This window comes from Sminthopsis crassicaudata, chromosome 4 (assembly GCF_048593235.1).
Source record: "Sminthopsis crassicaudata isolate SCR6 chromosome 4, ASM4859323v1, whole genome shotgun sequence".
Classification (NCBI taxonomy): domain Eukaryota; kingdom Metazoa; phylum Chordata; class Mammalia; order Dasyuromorphia; family Dasyuridae; genus Sminthopsis; species Sminthopsis crassicaudata.
The window spans coordinates 194,743,669-194,757,754 of NC_133620.1; the positions used below are offsets into that span (position 1 = coordinate 194,743,669).

Genomic DNA, 14,086 nt, shown 5'->3' on the forward strand with positions numbered 1-14,086 from the left:
TGAATCCACCTTTTTGCCAATATGAATGGCCATTGTGAATTCTTCACATGACCAACGCCAAATTTTTGGTGCTAATATCATTTGGTGTATATATCATCCACATCATTAGCACACGTATGACAAAAGAGTTTTGTTAGAAGTCCTAACTACTAGAAGTCTTTTTCCCCTTTGTGGGGAAACTCATGAAGTTCCCCTCAAGTATGGTTGAATTACTCACAGGGCCTTGAATCTGCCTTTACTCATTATTTCCAGTCCAAACTCAGCTCCCGGTACAGTCACTTTTTTCAGCAGCTATTATTTTAGGACATTGATGAGGTGCTGTTTAAAAGTCCGAATATGTTCCTCTGAAGTTCAGAAGGGCCTCTTCTGATCAAGGAGAAAAGGGGAGAGGACTGAGGAATTTTCTTCCTCTCTCCTTCCTTGCTTCCTTCCTTCCCCCATGATTCTTTCTCAGATATTTAATTGGAGGCTTCCACTACTAAGCTTCCAGATAACTGAATCTTCAGTTCCAAACTAGGTTACTGATTTTATACAAGCCTTCTAAGGCATAACCAACTTCCTCAAACCATCTGAATAAACTTCCTGTAGTCCCTACTTGAATGCCAAAAATGTCCCAATTTTATTTATACATATCTCACTAGTCTTGTGGTCTCATCTAAGAAAAGTATTGGGATAAAGGCTAAGTGGGATAGGATGATTAAAAGATTCACCTTAAGTAAGTAACCCCCTAAGTGAACACTAGGTAACTAGTCATCCCTTTAGGAAACAGGTCAGGAATGAATTGGGCCAGGCTGAATGAAAATTGAATTATTATTCCAGAATGAACTGAACCCTTACTTGAGATACAAGTATAGAAGTAAAGTGGAGTAGTAGATAAAGTACTGAATTTGAAATTAGGGAGATTCAGTTTAAAATTTTGCATAAGACTAGGCAAATCACTTAAATTCTCTATGCCTCACTTTCCTCCTGTGTAAAATGAGGGGGTTGGAAATAATAGGCTTTTATTATTATTAAAAATAATCTTTCCCATGATGCTGTATTATAGGCAAGAAGAGAGAGCTGACTTTTTGTGGTGGCAAAGAATTGGAAAATGAATAGATGCCCATCAACTGGGGAATGACTGAATAAGTTATGAATATATGAGAATGGGATATTTTTATTCTATAAAAAATGATGAACAAACTGATTTTAGAAAGGTCTGGAAAGATTTACACTAACTGATACTGAGTAGAACAAGCAGAACCAGAAAAATACATTGTACACAGTAACAGCAAGATTGTGCAATGATCAACTATGAAAGACTTGGTTCTTCTCAGTGATTCAGTGATTCAAGATAATCCCAATAAACTCTGCTTAAAAAGCTCCAACTGCATCCAGAAAGAGAACTCTGGAGATTGAATGTAAATCAACACATACTATGTTAACTTTTTTATCCTATTTCTTTTCTCTTTTGTGTTTTTTCTCTTTTGTTCTGATTTTTCTTTCCCAACATGATTCATAAAGAAATGTGTATTTATTTAACTATGTAACATATCCAAAAAAGAATGAAAGATTTTAAGAGATTGAGGAGCACTAACAATGAGTGTATAAGGAAAAACCTGTCTTATGGCATGGTATCTGAGTTGAGCTTTAAAAAGAGCTTGAGAGAAAGTGAGGAGGGAGATGGTTCTAGGCTGGGGACAGCCCATGCAAAGATACAGGAACTGGAAGGAATGTTGTTTAGTAGAAGAAGCCAGTAAGTAAGCATGACTTCAATATGGAATGTGTAAGGAGTGAAGTGAGGTGCAAAATCATTTTGGAAAAATAATTTAGCATCAAAGCCATGGAGGAAGAGGGGATAAAGAGGTGGTGCAAGGGATAAATCACCAGCTTTGAAGTCAGTGATTGAGATCCTGAATGGTATGTTGGATAGAAAGAAACTTAAAAATTGTTCCCTGAGGCAAGCAAGAAGAAGCCTCTGGGGAGGTAGCTCAGTCTGAAAGTCAAATTATGTCGAATCCCTGAGACACATCCTCTGTAGGAGGTCTCAAGAAGTCTCACCTTGGAATGCCCTGTAGAAATCCCAGTCATGTCCCTAAGGTTAAATTTTCTTTGTAAAATCTACTTATAGGCTATCCTATGGCTGCTGCCCTTCTTTGTGTAAGTCCACCACCATGGCACTCTGCCTCCTGGTGTCTTTCTCCTTTTCTTTCCCCATGCCATGTGCCTTCCCTAACATCTCTATGTAACCCCACTTCTCCTGCTTACAGCTAAGTCTTTTAAGGTGCTAAATCCTTTTCAGTATTTAACCTGCCAGCTAAAAGCATGCCCCATTTCATGGGATGTTCTCTTTCTACTGGATAATTGGGAATTCCATTGAGGTACTTGTTTTTCATAAGCTCTTCCACTCTATTTCATATTTTCCATTCTGGTTTCTATTGTATCCCTTCATTTTGTCTATAACCTCATTCCTAAATAAATCCACCTTTTGCCAAAGAGAATGGCCATTGTTAATGCTTCACATGACTGAATCCCAACTTTTGATGCTTAAGATCATCTGATGTCTACACCACCCACATCATTTTGGTGCATAATCCACATCATCAGGAGAACTTAAATTTAAATCTGAATTCAGCACTTACATTCGGTATAATCCTGGGACTCTGTGTGCACACTTAACCCTGAGTGCTTTCAAAAACAAAGAAGACATACAGGGGAGTTCTTATTATATCCCAGAGGTAAGAGAGACTCACTGAACCTTCTGAACAAGAGTATGACATTTTTTTGGCTTGTTATTTTTCCAGATTATTTCTTTGATAGATATGTGGGTGGAAAATGGATTGGAGAAGGGCAATACTGGAGGCAAGGAGGCTAATTACTTTATTTGCTAGGTTTCCGGAATTTTCCATTATTGGTCTCCCTTTCATTAAGAGACAAAAGCAGCAAGCAACAGTTTGTACTTGTCTATTACCTGGGGTAAGCTATTTCTCATTCCAGGTAGGAGTTGGGAAGCAGGGAGAGCTGTGGGCACTCTATGTTAGGTTGACCTAATGGTTACAGTGTGGGATTGAGGAGTTAGGTCATGCTTAGTTTTGCCCTTGATTTATTATTCTCATTTGAGAAAGGAGCCTCCTCACAGTGTATTTTTCTCTGGAAGAGAATGGGTTTTTAATTCATAAATGAACTCAATTCTAAACTTTCCTCCTGATTCTCTTCTTTGGGTTTGTCTTGGGAAGAAAGGAAGAAAGGAAAAAGAGTGATTGTTGATTTGAATGAACCCAGATCTCCTCAGGCTCCATTCCAACAGCAGCAATAGTTGGGGAATGTCATTTAATGAAGTTCAATCCTAAGAACAGATGATGGTTCAGCTAATTTTTTTTTTCTTTTAGAGAGGAGATGCTGAATGTTACAGTAATGAACCATTTAACTAAGAGGAAATGCTGCACTTTGTGAAATCCAGCAATGGAGAAGTATAGTAGTAAAAGTGCTGTTTTGGAGGTTGGAGACCCAGGTTTTTATTCTGGCTTTGTCAATGTATAGCTAGCTGGTGACTTGGGGCAAATTATTGAATTTTTCTGGGTCTTATCTCAGGTACAGATTGAAGGGGTTAGAACAAATTATTGTACAGAATCAGTCTTAGAGTTAGGAAAACCTTTGAGAGTCATCTTATGTGATCTATGCCTGAAAAGAATTTCTACCCTAAAGCTACTTAAAGGGTATCCAACTTATTCAGATTCTGCTTTAAGATTAGAAGGACACAACTACCTATCAAAACAGCACATTCCCTTTACAATTTATCACTACTTATTTTTCCTTACATCAAGTCTGAATTGACCTCTTTGGAACACTGATGCACTTGGTCTTGTTTATATCCTCTGGGTCCAAATAAATACATTTAATCCCTCATCCCATGACAATTTAAAAAAAAAATTCTTGACAGCTATTATCTTTCTGCCTCTACCATGACTTCTAGAGTTCTCTGTCCCAACTCCAGTTCCCTCATCCAATCTTCATGTAACTCAAGGCAAGTCCCAAGTCAGCCGATTTTCATTCTCAACACAGTTGTGTTTCTGACTTTCTGGACTTCAGCACCACGCACAGCACCAGGTACCTTCTTTTGCTGAGCCCTACTCTTTTCAATTTCCTTTTTTGTGTTGTCTTTCCCCATTAGAACATTAGAACATAAGCTTTCTTGGGAACGGAGGTTTATTTGGGAGGGTTTTTGCTTACATTCATTCATATCCCCTTGCATATCACGGTACATGACAAATAATAGTTGCTTTCCTCTGGACAACTTTGAGCTGACTGATGTCTTTCTTAAAATGTGGCACTACAAATTCTTTATTCCACACTTTGATCAGGGCAGTGTACAGTAGAACTATGGCTTATATATTTCTGCAAATGTGTGCTTCTCTTAACATAGTCCAAACAAAACCTTTCCATCTCTGAAAGGCCCTTCCAACTCAAAAGTTCAATGATTTTTCTTCTGGCTTTGTTGGCAACCTTGATGTTCATAAATAGTAGGAATTTCCAAAGGATTTTCCCAAGAGTCCTATTCCTAAGTGTCCTAGAAATAGTGGAGAGAACCCTGAGTTTACAGGCATAGAATATGAATAAGTTCCTCCAAGCTGTTTTCAAGGGGAATTGTTCTATTCATTGTTTCCTGTTAAAATGTTTTTATGTAGTTATGATAGAGACAACTATTTCTCAATTGTTTTCTTGGTTCTTTCTTCTCTCAGTTTATAATGGTTGATAACCTAATTCTAGAAATATATGGAAAATTCAATTAACAGCTAAAAAGAAGTTCAGCTATGGTCAGGGCTGCCAGAAACCTCTTCTAAACCCCATCTTTCGATAATAAGATTAGTAGTAAAAATAATTGACATTTGTATAGGTTTTTAAGGTTGACAAAACAATTTATATATGTTTCCTCATTTTACTCTTCTAACAAGGCTATCAGGCAGGTACCACGGAAAGAATCATGGGATTATAGATTTATGTCAGGAAGAGACAATCCCCTTATTTTACAGATATGGAAATTAACCTACAGAGGTTAATTTATTTATCCAAAGGTACAGAATAAGCACATTATATCTAATGCTCTTTTGGGGTCATACTTTTTCTTACTGCTAGAAAATTTACATATATGGGGAATGCAAATGGCAAGAACATACATGTCATCTATTCTGGGGATATTATTTTGCTCCTCTCATAGAGCCTGGACAGTCTTGGCCAGCATATAATCTTTATTAATGGAAGTCTCCTCAGCTTCAATTTTTAATACCTGTTAACCCTCCCCTCAACTCTCACCTGCAATCTCTTTTAATGTCTTTCTTGGTTTATTTGGTTTAAATCAAAGGCTGTTTCAGAATTCCTCTGATCTTCCTGATCTTCAATCACTTAGAATATCTCAGTGTGCTTTTCATAGCCTGTTGGGACTAGATAGAAAGACAAGGTCCAAAGAATTGACAATATGGCACTAGTGCCAGGGACATAGAGAACAAGGATGCAAAAGGATACCTTCCTTGGTATCATGAAGCACCATGGCAGGAAGGTTCCTCTCTTTAGGCTTCTTTTCTACCTTTTGTCCTAATTTGTCATATTTATCCTCTTTCATGCATTACCCAGAAGCTTGGAATGGGCACACCAGTTTGAAAATAAGCACCCAATGGAGCCTTCAGGCACTTTGTCACAGTATTACTATCTTTCATCCAGTCTTTGGCCTGTTCATTTTAACATTCATTCATCCAAGTTTTATGTTACCATTAATGGTAATATTTTCAGTGAAGAGCAAATTGATTTAACTTTTATCTCATTATTGATATTGACCATGACTACTATGGGTCTCCAAGCAATAGATCTCAGTACTTTGTCAGGTAGATTCAAAAGCTCAAGATTTTAAGCCAGAGCACCTGATTTTGAATCCTGGTTCTGCTGCTTGCCATGCAACCATGACTTTGGTTTTCAGTTCCCCATTCTATCAAAAGGCCCTGGAAAAATAAATCATTCTCCCCAGAAGTTTGGAACCCCACTTTATACTGTGAGGCACCAAACAGCCATGGTTGTTAGTCGTGTTTTCTTTTGATTTCCTTTGAGCTCCATTTCTTAAGCAATTTTTTGTTTCAAATTACTTTTTCAGAGTGACCAGTTTCCACTTAATCAAAGAAAACATTTTGTGTCCCCTAGACAAAATGTCCTCTATGGAGAACATAGGGAGACCATACTAATAATGACTGTGCACGTTTTATTGTCTTATGAATTGTTTTTCTTTTTTTCAAGAGAGAAGAACAAATCACACAGGACCTGGGAATTTTCTCTTTGGATTAGAAAGATGGGAAATTGCTTATAGTGTGATTAGGATTGTCTTTTCACAATGAGTTCTGTGGGCAATTTATCCAGGCTGAATAATGACAGATAAATAGGATGATGTGAATGGAAGTTGAACCAAACAATTTACTTCTTGTCCATTTACTTCTTGATTCTTGTCTGCTTGGTGTGACAAGAGAAAGGGACACAAAGCCTCATCTATTTAATTTAGGCAAAAGATATCAAAAGTGTCTTTTAGACGAGACATGAAGGCAACAATCAGAGTGCACCAATCACTGAAATGAGCCTGGTAAATATTTGCAATGATCTCTTTGGGAAAAAAATCCCATCGATTAGGAACACTTGAATTGATGGATGGATGATATTGAATTTAATCACCTGGACAGAAATAAACTCATAGCCTATATAATACTACTCCTAAATCTTAACATAAATTTGTATTGCAATTTATTTTCTGCCTTTCATATGACCCAGTAAATGTCCTCCCTGTCTTAAGAAGAGGTGAGGTTCCATGGTTCCTGACATCCTGTTGAATGTCAAATACCAGACCACTCTACTATACACAACTCACTCTGTGCTCATTCTTCCAAACCCCTTACTTGGCATAATTCCCAGGGGTCTGGAGTTTGAGGGTTTTATAAACAATATAGTTGGATTCTTAGAGTGATCTCTAAGGTCCTCTCTATAGTCCCTGGTAGTTGAGATGAGGAGGCTCAGGAAACCTGGAGTGCCTATATTGATACCTCCAAATATATTCATATCTGCATGACTGACTACATTTCCTCTCAGGAATCTAGGAATAATCCTGGGGGGCTGAGTTCTCTGACTTATAGGTTCCCACCCAGTGTGCCAATCAATATCAACCAATCAGTTGACATTAATTATCTTTCACATAGGGATGTTTACTAAAAAGGTATAGTAAAAATATAAAATTGTCCCCCCAAAACCCTAATTGGGGGCATACTCTTCCCCTAGCAGTCCCTTGGCAAAGTGATCTCAAACTTAAAATAAGATATATATATATATATATATATATATATATATATATATATATATATATATAAAGAACCCAAGGGGTGAAAGGATACCATGAGCCTCCTGAGCCTTGAGGGAATTTTTATTTCTTCAAGAAGTCTCTACTAAATTTGTTTTGGTGTTTTGGATCAGCATTAGACAAATTGCTCCCTTGTTCAACTGAACTGGCTCCTTGCTGGGTATGGTGACTCAGCTTGTGACTCATTATATGCTAGGGTAGGTCAAATATGTTACTCAGCTGCTGTGCTGGTTTTCACTAAACTCAGCTGCTGCTGCTGCTGCTGCTGCTGCTGGTGGTAGTTACTAGTTTTGGTGATTTATTCTACTGATTCAGTTTGCTGAAGAATTGTCTCTTCTAACCTTTTGAAACTCATAAGGTCAATTCTATCTGATATCCATTATATAGGATAAGGAAAAAATAATCACATGTGTTCATGGATATGTGATAATTCAGATTGGGAGATAAGACAGATACTACTTCTGTACCCAGCATTCACAGTATTCTTTATCAAACCACCTTATCAAATTTTTGTTTTAATGAATACTCAATTATAGCTCAATCTCTCCTTAGTCATCCATCCTTCTATCTCCAAAAGACTTTTCATCATCACCTAGTATTTATCATGACACCTCTGCTGAAACTCACTTCTGAAATTCTATATATTGGTTTGGAAGTAAGAAGAAGACATCCTCTGTATAATTCATTAGGTAAGACAAATCTGAAGATGCTGAAAGGACTGGGCCTTTACTGACCAATCTCTTATGATACTTGCATGTGTTGATATCTTTTATGTTTCTTTATTGAAGGGAGAGCAAAACAATTAGTGTATAGCTCAGTCTTAAAGGGATATTTTGATAATAGATTAAATTGTGAGCTTCCTAGGAAATTCTGTAGTGGAGTAGCATAAATTTTCAGTAATAGCTGTCTGTGGCCTAAGGGCTATATAAAGGCAAGTATCACATATCCCCTGGCAAAGGTGTCTCAACTATAGTAGATAACTATTTGGGAATTGGAAAAGCATAGAGACTGGAAGAAAGAGTGTCTGTAGGTCATATAGCACTTGCAAAGAGTTTGTTCATAGAGTCTTCTGAGAGATATCTACTGAGATATCTAAAGTTTTTGGTATGAGAATAAACTAATTCCAAGGAACTCTGCTGTTAACACAGATCTGCATTTGTGCTAGCTTTTAATGGTTATTGATTATGCAACCAAGTCTTTTTGACTGTCTTCCCTTACATTCCTTCATCTGTAAAATAAGAAAGATGAATTACATGATTTGTAAGGTTCTTTCTGATAGTTGAGATGAGGAGGTTCAGGAAACTTGGAGTGCCTATATTAAATAGCTCCAATATATCTATATCTACATGTTTGGAAATACAATATTCTTCTTTCCTCACGTTTCGCTCAGACCTTATAGCCAATGGATTTCAGTTTAGAGGATGTTCTTGATCTTCACTCTGATATCTGATCACAAAGGGAAGGAGGAAGAGGAAAAGGCTGTTGGAGAACAGCATTTGTTGGAATAAGGAAAGTAGCCAGATGAGGAACCAAGAATTAAAGTGTATCACTATAGTATATGATTATGATGGAATACTTTTACACTATAAGAGATGATGAACCAAATACTTTCAATAAAACCAGGAAACACTTACATGTAATGAGGCAAAATGAACAGTATCACACAGTAATAGTACTATTGTAAGACAGTCAATTGTGAATGCTTTAGCTATGCTCAGCAGTACAATGATCCAAGACAAATATGCAGAATTTATGAAGAAAAATGCCATCTATCCGCAGAAAAAAATGATGGAGTCTGAATACAAATTGAAACATATTTTTAAACTTAATTTTTCTTGTGATTATTTTATATAGTATATGTTTTCTTTTATAACACAACTAATATGAAAATTTGTTTTGTATGACTACACATGTATATTTTATATCAAATTGCTAGCCTTCTCAATGAGATAGGTGGGAAGGGAAAGAAAGAATACGACACTCAATTTTTTCATTTTAATAATATTTTATTTTTGCAATCCCAATTGTAAAGACAGTTTTCAACATTCATTTTGGTAAGATTTTGAGTTCCATTTTTTTTCTTCCTTCTTCCTTTCCCTCCTTCCTCCCCATGACAGCAAATAATCTGATATATGTTATACATATACAAGCATTTTTAACATTTTTCTGTAGTAATCATATTGGGAAAGAAAAATCAGAACAAAAGGGGAAAGCCATAAAAACAAAGCAAAACAAAGCAAAAAGGTGAAAATTGGATGCTTCATAGTTATTTCTGAATGTGGATGGCATTTTTCATTCTAAATCTATTGGAATTGTCTTGTATCACTGTATTGCTGAAAAGGAACTCAAAATTTAATTTTTTTTAAAATTTTATTCATTTTTCCAAATTATCCCCTCCCTCCCTCCACTCCCTCCCCCCGATGACAGGCAATCCCATACATTTTACATGTGTTACAATATAACCTAGATACAATATATGTGTGTAAATACCATTTTCTTGTTGCACATTAAGTATTAGATTCCGAAGGTATAAGTAACCTGGGTAGATAGACAGTAGTGCTAACAATTTACATTCACTTCCCAGTGTTCCTTCTCTGGGTGTAGTTATTTCTGTCCATCATTGATCAACTGGAAGTGAGGAACTCAAAATTTAAAAACAAATGTTAAAATTGTTTTTACATGTAATTGGGGAAAAGTAAAATACTAAAACCATTAACATAAATAAGAATTAAAGGGTTATTTCTTAACTCATTATTGAATCACAGACTACAAAAATTTGATACACTCCCATTATGGGGAAAAATAGGGGCAAAATGTTGGAACACACACACACAAATATCTGAATATAATGGAGTAGTACTGGTTGGTAAGAATATGAAGAATTCATAGAACTATGGAAAGGCTACCTGGTAAAGTGAAAAGTACACTTGATGTAGAGTCAGGAAGAACAGAATTTGAAGCCTTCTCCTGATGCTAGCTGGGTAATACTAAACATGTTCCTCAACTTCACAAGTCTGAAGTTGCTAATGTACAAAATGAACGGACTTGGACTTGATGTCCTCTAAGGTTTCGTAGAAGTGGCTGGTAAAATAATAGTGTGCTGGGTCAAGTCTTCAAATCTGACCCCAGACACTTATTAGCTGCATGATTCTGGGCAAATAACTTAACCTGTCTGCCTCAGCTGTAAAATAGGGGTAATAAAATAACAATAACAGCACCCACTTCCCAGAGTTGTTATGAAATTCAAATGAGATAATATCTGTAAGGCACTTAGCACAGTCTTGTGTATAATGGCAATTTAAAAAAATACTTTTCTCCTTCCTTTCCCTATCTCCTTCCAATTCTGATCATATCAAAAAAATGCAAAGTGAAGTAGTCCCAAGAAAATAATCTGCACAATAATCATAAAATGATATATGGATAAAAAACAGTCACAGTAACAAAAGCTGAGCACTGTATGAGTAGAATGGTCAAGATTGTCCCTGAAGAAGTGATGAGACTATGAACCTCTATGCTTCTTTGCAAAAGGGTTAGATTATAAGTACAGAATCTTGCAAAGACTACCAAACTTAATTGATATCTGCGTTATTTTTGCCAAACTGCTCCCCCTCACACTTCTTTTTCTTTGTTTACAAGAGATGGCTTTTTAGGTAGGACAGGGGAATGTATATTTAAGACATGATCATAATGTACAAGCAAAAAAACATCAAAATGTAAAAATACCAAGAAGAAAGTGACAGTATCATGTAGTAGAAAGCATAGAGTTCTATTCTAGCTCCATTAATACCTAGTTGTGTGACATTGGGCAAGTCCTTAACCTCTCTGAGTTTTCAGTTCCTCTTCTACAAAATGCTGGCAACAATATCCACCCTACCCTCCTCATGGTTTTGTTGAGAGCATTTTACAAGGTAATGTCTGTGATCACACGTTGAAAACTATAAATTAATATATAAATGTAATCTCTTATTGCTAAAATTCTTGAGTGGAGGGGATAAGGCAAATAGGATGAGTTTCTTATTACATTTTAACTTCCATCCTTTTTCACTGGACTCATTTCTCCTTAATTTTCTCTCTGCTGCTTTTATATAGCTGTTTGGTTGACTGAATGAATGAACCAGCACAATCCAGGCTAAAGCCAGTCTGTCCAGTCTGGAATTATCCTCATGTTCATGAGCATCACAACCACAGGTTTTCCTGGAAACCAAAAGCAAACGCTCAAAAAGGTTTCCTTCAAAGAGAAATGATTGCTCACACAATGAATATCTGAGCCTTAAATGGAAGTAAAACATTAACTATGAAATCCTCAGAGTCCATTTATACACTGTCTCATGGTTATTCCACAGAGTTCACATTCTGCCCATCATTCATGTCAGGTTCTAGGCCCTAACTGCCCCTGTACTCCTCCAGAAAATGGCAATGAGAGTTCTTAATTCTTCCCCACCCCGCTCCCTTTTTCAGATTTTTGGCTAACTTTAGCCTCTTAAAAATATTTTTAAAAATATATCATTAAATTCTTATAAGAAGTGAGATTGATTTCAAACAAATGGGTGTTGGGGTTAAGGGAGAGAGGGAACTCAAAGGAACAAGACAAAATTCATTTCTTCTTTACCTATTAGATCTCCCTGGAAGTAGTGATGGGATAAAAGTTAAAGAAATAAACCTGCCCATTTATAAATTATGCATTGGTCTCTGTCTCCTCCATTAGCTTCACAGCCTGTTTGGAATAAAAGGATGGGCAGGTAAACTCCACTACACATGGCCTAGATCTGCTTTACATAGTTAGCTGCATAGCTTATTCCCAGTACAGCCTCTAGTTATCAATATGGTTGCAGAAGATAAATGAGAGAGGCTTTTTAAATTATGATTTTATTTTTACCCCAGTTTACATGTAAAGACAATTTTTAACATTTGTTTTAAAAAATTTTGAGTTCCATATTTTCTCTCCTTCTTACTTCCTCCCTTCCTGAGACAATAAACAACTTGATATAAGCTATACATGTTCAATCCTGCAAAATGTGTTATCATATTAGTCATGTTGTGAAAGAAGACACAGATCCACAGGGGAAAAACAGAGAAAAAAATACAGAAAGTGAAACAAATAGTATGCTTTGGTTTACATTCAGGTTCTATCAATTCTTTCTCTAGAGCTAGATATCACTTTTCATTATGAGTCCTTTGGTCTATCTTGAATCATTGTGTTGCTGAGAACAGCTAAAACATTCACAGTTGATCATTGTATATAGTATTGCTGTTATGATGTTTGATGTTTTCCTGGTTCTCACTTTACTTTGTATCAGTTCATATAAGTCTTTCCAGGTTTTTCAAAAATCTATCTTCTCATTGTTTCTTACAGCACGATAATATTATATTACCATCTTATACCATGTCTTCTTCATCCATTTGCCAGTTGATGGACATCCCCTCAAATTCCAATTCTCTGCCACTATAGAAGGAGAAGGTGTGGAACTGATTCATTCTACCAGATGTGTTCATCTTCTAATAAATTTCAATTTTTGAGGGTACAAGGGAAAATATTTCCACTTCTGAATGGAGGTAGTAAGTTGCTTACTGTCTGATGATCTTACTTCCCAGTCCCCCTAATAGTGTGGTGAAAATAAAACATGCTTCTGACTAATATAATGGAGAGACTAATCATAAGCTTTCGTCCATCTCCCTATCTATTATAGGCTTGATATTTCCTTCATCAAAATAATTCCCAAAAGGTTCTCCCAATAACGTCCACAGAGGTTCTCTGAGGAAAATATTAAATAAGTGCCTACTAATACCTTAGCAGAATTAATTTATCAGATTAAATAGTTGTTACCTATTAGAGAGCAGAGCTTTGAGAAAATAGAACAAGGTAAAAGGGAAGGTATAAGGGAATGAAATTAGGTGGGGAAGAAAAGCCTGACTTTAATGTTATAGGATGGCTTTTGGGCAGCCATAAGCCAAGCCTGTCTATATAACATGAGACATGGAATACCTGGTATTAGGAAATAAAGAGAAAATCTGTCAACTTTACAGACTTTCATGTTACTGAGAAACAGCCAGACACAAAGACAAAGAAAGACTTGGCAATCAGTTGTTAGAACCTATTGATTTGAATTCAACAATTCACATTTGTACCCTCCTTTCTGGTTATGTAATCTGTACCTTAGTTCAGACTTTCATTACTTTAACTATTGTGTCTTTAAATTGGCTTTCCTGTTTCCAGTCTTTCCCAATTCTAATCTATCCTCCACTTAGTGACCAAAAGAATTTTCCTCAGTCATAGATCTCACCATAACAGGCCTCTGTCCAAAAACTTTCAGAAATTTATTTTGACCTATGAAAAAATATGAACTCTTAATCCTAGCATTTTTAAAGCCCTTCAAAATTTGACTCACATCTACTTTTTCCAGCTTATTTCCTGTCTCCTTCACACTTTGCACTGAAGCCAAAGTGGTCCATTAAATGTTTTCAGAGTTTGCCATTTCATCTCCAACCCTTTATGCTTCTACTCAGCTTTTAAAATATGTCTGAAATATGCTCCTCATCTCATCCTAAAATCCCTAGTTTCCTTCAAAACTTAGACTCCTGGACTTGTAATTAGAAGACCTGGATTCAAATCCTATTCCTATCAAGTAATATTGATAGGACCATGAGGAAATCATTTGTCCATATATAAAATTTGAGGGTTAGAGTAGAAAAAAAGTTTCTTAAACTTAACTGAATGTAGGAGTTGTG

At 36.2% G+C, this 14,086-nt stretch overlaps 1 long non-coding RNA gene across 1 annotated transcript in view; it reads left to right on the top strand.

Annotated features, from left to right (window-relative positions):
* The first annotated feature begins 2,591 nt into the window (after positions 1-2,591).
* Positions 2,592-14,086, top strand: part of LOC141541213 (uncharacterized) — a 50,824-nt gene continuing 39,329 nt past the window's right edge. Inside the window, exon 1 of the long non-coding RNA XR_012481690.1 lies at positions 2,592-2,717. This is a non-coding gene — a long non-coding RNA (uncharacterized LOC141541213). The remainder of the gene's footprint in view (positions 2,718-14,086) is intronic.